Here is a 6,221-nt window from a genome sequence, read left to right on the forward strand (position 1 = left end):
GACAAATATTAAATATTATTTGGGTAAAATTCATTTAAAAACATACAAAAGAAAAAAAATATTATTATTATTATTTTAATGGAACCATCTTTTTCTTTTTTTCAATTCAATTCAATTTTTTACTTAACGTCGGACACGTTGCCAAACGTAAAAGAAAGTTTTTCCCTTTTTCTTTCCCCTCCCCTTCCCTCCCCCTCCACCTCCCTCCTTTTATTTATTTATTATATCTTTAATATTTATTTTAAAAAACTTTTTTGTTTCTTTAAAAAGAGAAAAATTCTTTTTTGTTTTTCTATATTTTTTAAGTAAACCTTAAAAAAAAAAAAAAAAAAAAAGTGTTAAATTTTTATTACCGAGACCAAATAAATGTAAAAAAAATTTTTAAAAAATAGGTTAAAGGTTACACTCAAAATTTATTAAGTCGTTTTTAATAATGCCCACCTATTAAACTTATGTAAAATAAATTTTTTTTTTTTTTTTTTAACGCTCTTAAATGATATTTTAGTTAAAAAATCTTTTTCGAAAAGAAAAATCTTAAAATTTCGACGTAATATAAAAACAACAAACAAACAAACAAATCGTCAACATTATTATTATTATTATTATTATTGTTAAAATATTTATAAAAGAAAAAAAAAAAAAAATTTAATTTAAAACAATCACGTGGACAAATTTTTTATTGTTGTTGTTGTTGTTGTTGGTTCGTTAAATCTCTTGTGATTTTTCTTACAGGTCAGTAAATATTACATTTCAAAAATTAATAAGAAAAGATTTTACTCGGTGTTTGTTAAATTTTATTTTATTTCCCCCCTACCCTTCCCCACCCCTCTTTACTTCTTCTTCGAGAGAGAGGGAGAGAGACAGGGATACGTTAATAATAATAATAATTGTTATTGTTTTTAAATGTTAAGTAGTAAGTCATTTAATTAAATTTACAAATTGAATGTTAAATTTTGAATTTTTAAAATTTGTTTTTAAAATTAAAGTTTTATAATAATAAGTTAATAAAACGACCTAAAAAAAATTTTAAAAATAAATAAAAAGAAAATATTGTTAAAATTTTCTTATTTAACATTCATAAGAGTAAATAAGAAAAACCTGTTTCGCCATTAGATTTTTTTTTTTTTTTTTTAAAAAAACTAAAATATATTAAGATGAGTTGCTATGGTGACCAAAACCTCTGGAGAACTTGGCTCCAGAATGCTAACTTTTTCTTATTCTTATTCTTATTCTTCATATAATAATATATACAACAATGATATTTGGCCTCTTTGGTCCTTAACATTTTATTGTTATTTTTATTTAAATTAATTTTAATTCATTTCCATAATTATTACACTCAAAAATAAATGAGATGTTTTTAACTTACATAAATATAATTCAATTGAAATATAATTTTTTATAAATTAATTTATTATGAAATTTATTTTTCTACCTAATCTGGTCAGATGTAATAATGTTGTTTTATACATTTCGATAAGAAAAAATTGTTTATATTGTTAGTTTTTACTCTTTTATTAAAACATAATAATATTAAATATTAATTAGTGATATATGAATGAATACCCATTTAAATATTTTTTAAATTGCACTTGAAAAAAAATTAATTAATTAATTAACATTGAATAGAAGTTAATAATGAATTCATGTATTAACTACCCCTACAATTCATTAATAATGATAAAACAATATAATTAATAAATAATTAAAATATGAGATAGTTTTCTTCTCTTCTTTCTTTTTTTCTAAATGAAATAAAAATTAAATGAAGGTGTTAATATGAAAGTATGACTCAATCATAAAAAAAAATTAAAGTGGAGTTTAATTAAAGTGTAGAAATTTGACTTTTTATAATTTTTCAGTTTTTTTTTTTTCACAAAAAAAAAACAATTTCAATTAATTAATACGAAAGAAAAAGTTTTTTTTGTTTAAGTAAAAGAATTCAAAAAAAAAAATTTACAGTTGAACAATTTTTTTTTCTCTTTTTCTAATAAATAAAAAGCAATCGATCAATTATTTATGGATTATTGAATTGATTACATAAAAACGAAGGAAGAAGGAAGACTATTATAGTTTCATTGAAAAAAATTTTTAATTAATTAATTTTTTGTAAATTTTATTAGTAAAAATTCAAATTTTGATTGATTTGATATAAATATGAATGTATGCTAAAGTTTATTTAATCGTTCCTCGTTATTTAATTATAAGAAATCTTTCAATACAATGAATGATAAAAAAAAAAAAAAAAAAAAAACTTAAAAATAAACAATAATAAAAACTCTCGTGTCGTGGCATTAGTCGTTATGATATAATTTATTTTCTTTACGTCATTTTCAGTGACGTAATATCGAGAGAATAACAAAAATGGCGGAACGTAATGTTCACGGTTGGAGTTATAAAATTCAGGTGCGTGTGCGTGTGTGTGTGTGTGTGTGATTATTATATTATTATTATTATTATTCATTACATTTTGAACTTTATTTATTATTATTATTAGACTTTTAAAAAAGTCATCAATTAGGTTTAATATGTTTTTACATATAAGATTTTTATCAAAAGATTTGCAACAATATTATTAAAAGCTCTCAATTAAGTTTTTTTTTTTTTATCGTTTACAGTTTTTTTTTTTTTTTTTATTAGTAGACAATTTTGTATTATCAAATACACCCACGTGATATTTGTAATAAAAAAATTTCTTTTCTTTTTTTTGAAATTTTGATAAAATTTGCAATTTAATAACCCAAAAACAATGAAAAATGTTATTCTTAGATAAAAAAAAAACGGTTAAAATTTAAAATGGCGGTTTTCGTAAGAGGGAAACCATACAAATACGTACGAATTGAACGAGAAACAAATTAATTTTTTTTTTTTTATATTATTATTATTATTATTTTTTGACGCAACCCAAAAAAAAAAAAAAAAAAAATATAAATTGATTTTCTACTTGTAAATTAAATTTATTTGAATTTGTGTTACGGCATTTAAAGCCTGGATAAAAAATATAAAAATTTTTTTTTTTTTTTATATTTTCCCTTTCAAAAGCGTAAAAATATTAACTGAATTTATTTCGTTTGTCTGTGATTTGCCATTTTAATATTTAAAAAAAAAATCATTTTTTCATTTTTCATAACTTCATAAATAATTTTTCATAACTTTTTAAATGTTATTTTATTACTTTTCGATTTTTTTTTCCATTTTCAAACAGTTAATATTTATTCATATTTAAATTTTTTCATTTTTTAAATTTAAAATTTTCGAAATCCATTCCATTTATTTTATATATATATATATATAATTATCGTAAAATCAAAATAATTATCATCATTATCATAATAATAATTCTTGCTGCCAACATTACCGTGTTAAAATTTTACATAAATAATATTATTAAAATAAATAAGAGTCGAATTTTAACCTTAGTTAAAAAAAATAAAAATTTTAATAATTTATTTTAATCCAGGAGGCAAACGTAAGAAAACTAAATTAAAATTTTAAAGTTTATTTCTATGATGATGATGATAATAATAATTAATTGTATTTCTTTTAGGTGTCAATTATTACTTTTTGTCGTACCATTTTGGAAACGTGCTTCATAACGTCACCGATTGTGTGTTTGGAAAACAACCAACAAGTTTCGACGGAAGAAAATTTTTTTTTCGAAAATGAAGTTAACTACAATAAGGTAAGATGAAATTTTTAATCACCTCACGATCGTAGTTTTAAATGTAAAAATCAGGTTTGTTTTTGTGCCTGAAAAAACGTATTGACAAACCGAGAATAAGGGATCACTCCCTATTTTTTGGGAGGTAGGGGACCTCGCTGGTGTTATGATTTGTATTTTACCCACTCGTAATAACCTTCAGGTTTGCTTTCGCGAGGGTTACTTGATTGTGTAGTAAACCTAATCCTACCCCCAACGACCTTAGCATCCAATTTTTCCTCTACCTACTCTGGTCTAAACCGGTTTATTTTCTCTATGACGCATCCTATTAATATGGGGATAGAATGGATATACCAAAGACGAAACTTTTTCTTATTCGCTTTTATCTATACCTAAAGTGACGTCGTCAACTTCTTTTTTTTCACCCTCGTCGATGACGTCACTCTTTTTCACGGAAGTTTTATTCCACTTCCTCTTTCTTTTGTTCGCTTATGTCTTTCGGATAATATAAACTTATTTTTGGTTCTTTTCGATTCTCGAAGAATCATTTTCCGCGAAAAGTGAAATTGTTAACCACTCACACAGCAGTAGATACTTAAATTAAATAATTGTTAAAAAAAAATTAAAATCTAATTGATTTAATTGATGTAATTTTTCATAATATGTAGTTCGCGTTAAGTTTCCCTTTTCTTTCCCTTCTCTTTTTCTTTTTTTTTTTTTTTTATGGAAAGCTTAATAAAAAATAAACGGAGCGAAAAAATTATTATTTAATAGAGAGAGAGAGAGAGAGAGAAAAAAAAAACAATATAAAATTCTATTAAAATCTGTCAATGTGAGAGAAAATTTTTCGATTTGTGTCTTTAACATTAAATCATTTTACGCGAATGATGTCGGTTATTTTTTTCAAACGGGGGGAAGGGGGGTGGTGGTCGCGTGAATGTTACGAAAGAAAATTTTTTAAAAATAAATTTTTGTTTCAATACGATAAACTAAAATTTTTTTTCTTCTGCTTTTTTTTGCGATGATGGCGATAATGATGAGAATAATAAAAGGGATTAAAATAAAAAAAAATTATGTTTAAAATGGAAAACTAGATTGTTGGTACATGTAAAAAAAAAAAAAAAAATTTTTTCGAAAAAGGTTATTCGATTTAGAAATAGAAAATTATTTGCTTAACGTTTTAAATTCCCCCCTCCCCCCAAAAGAAAATTTTTTTTAAAGCTTTTCTCATCGATTTCTTTTTATTTGAGACTATTCAAATACAAATAATTTATCTAAACCGCAAAAATGTTTATATGTGTCTTTACGACATTCTTAATTTTAAAACTAATTATATATTTTATCATTATTGATATTAGCTTTTCTTTTTCCACTCTCTTTCTTTCTCTCTCTCTCTCTCTCTCTCTCTCTCTCTCTGCGAGAGAGAAATGAATGAATGAAAAAAAAAAAAACTTTTTCCAATAAACTTTTTGTTTTGATTTAACAAAAAAAAAAAGATTTTATGTACATTTTAAATTCGAAAGTTTTTTTTTTCTGTTTTCATCCAACCGGTTTTTAAAAGGTCGCCGTATTTTTTTTTTTTTTTTTACAAAAAAAAAACTTTTTTTCCTGTCTTTCGACCACCACAAATCATTGACTCGATATAAAACATTAAATCGAAATGGAGAAAGAGAGAGAGAGGAAGAGTGAAAGAGAGAGAAAGAGAGAGAAAGAGAGAGAGGAAGAGAAAAAGAGAGAAAGGAAGAGAGAAAGAGACAAAGAAAAAGAGAGGAAGAGAGAGAGAGCGAGAGGGGAAGAGAGAGAAAGAGAGAGGAAGACAGAGAGAGAGAGAGAAAAAGAGAGAGAGAGAGATAGAAAAAGAGAGAGAGAGAGAGAAAGAAAGAGAGAAAGGGGGAGAGAAAGGGGGAGAGGGGGAGAGAGAAGTTTTTTTTTTTTTTTTTGTCGAGAACACACACAACCATGAGAGTGAATTTTTTTAAAGAATAATTATTATTATCATTTTTTTTTCTAATAAGAAAAAATAGGAAGAGGGAGAATGAGGGAGAGAAGGTAGGGAGAAGGGGAAAGAGGGGGAAGGAGGAGAGAAATAAGGGAAGTAAAAATAAAATAAAATAAATTGAATTTTTTTAAACTGACTTTTCAATTTTGTATCAACTTTCTCGCCAGTGGTAAATTAAAAAAAAAAAAAAAATTAAACACAAATAAGCATCTGAAATTACTAAAATTCCTTCAGGATGAGATGTATTAATTATACTTTCATAACTCCCTCCTCTCCCTGTGCTCTCCGGGATCGAGGGAAAGAGGATGATGATGATGATGAGTGAGAGAGAGAGGGGGGGTGGAAAGAGATAGGGTTAGGAAGGAAGAATTAAGAATAAAATTCATTTTGTCGGGTGGATAAAAAAAAAAAAAAAAAAAATTTAATTTTTAGAACTTTCCAAAGGAAATAATAATAATAATTTTTTCCCAACATTGTTTTTTTTTTTTTTCCTTCACTTTTCCTCACTACGTAAACTTATTCTGACAAGAAGAAATTTTCCTTATTTTTTTTTTTTTTTTT

Source organism: Pediculus humanus, genomic scaffold (assembly GCF_000006295.1).
Source record: "Pediculus humanus corporis 1103172108299 genomic scaffold, whole genome shotgun sequence".
Lineage (NCBI taxonomy): Eukaryota > Metazoa > Arthropoda > Insecta > Psocodea > Pediculidae > Pediculus > Pediculus humanus.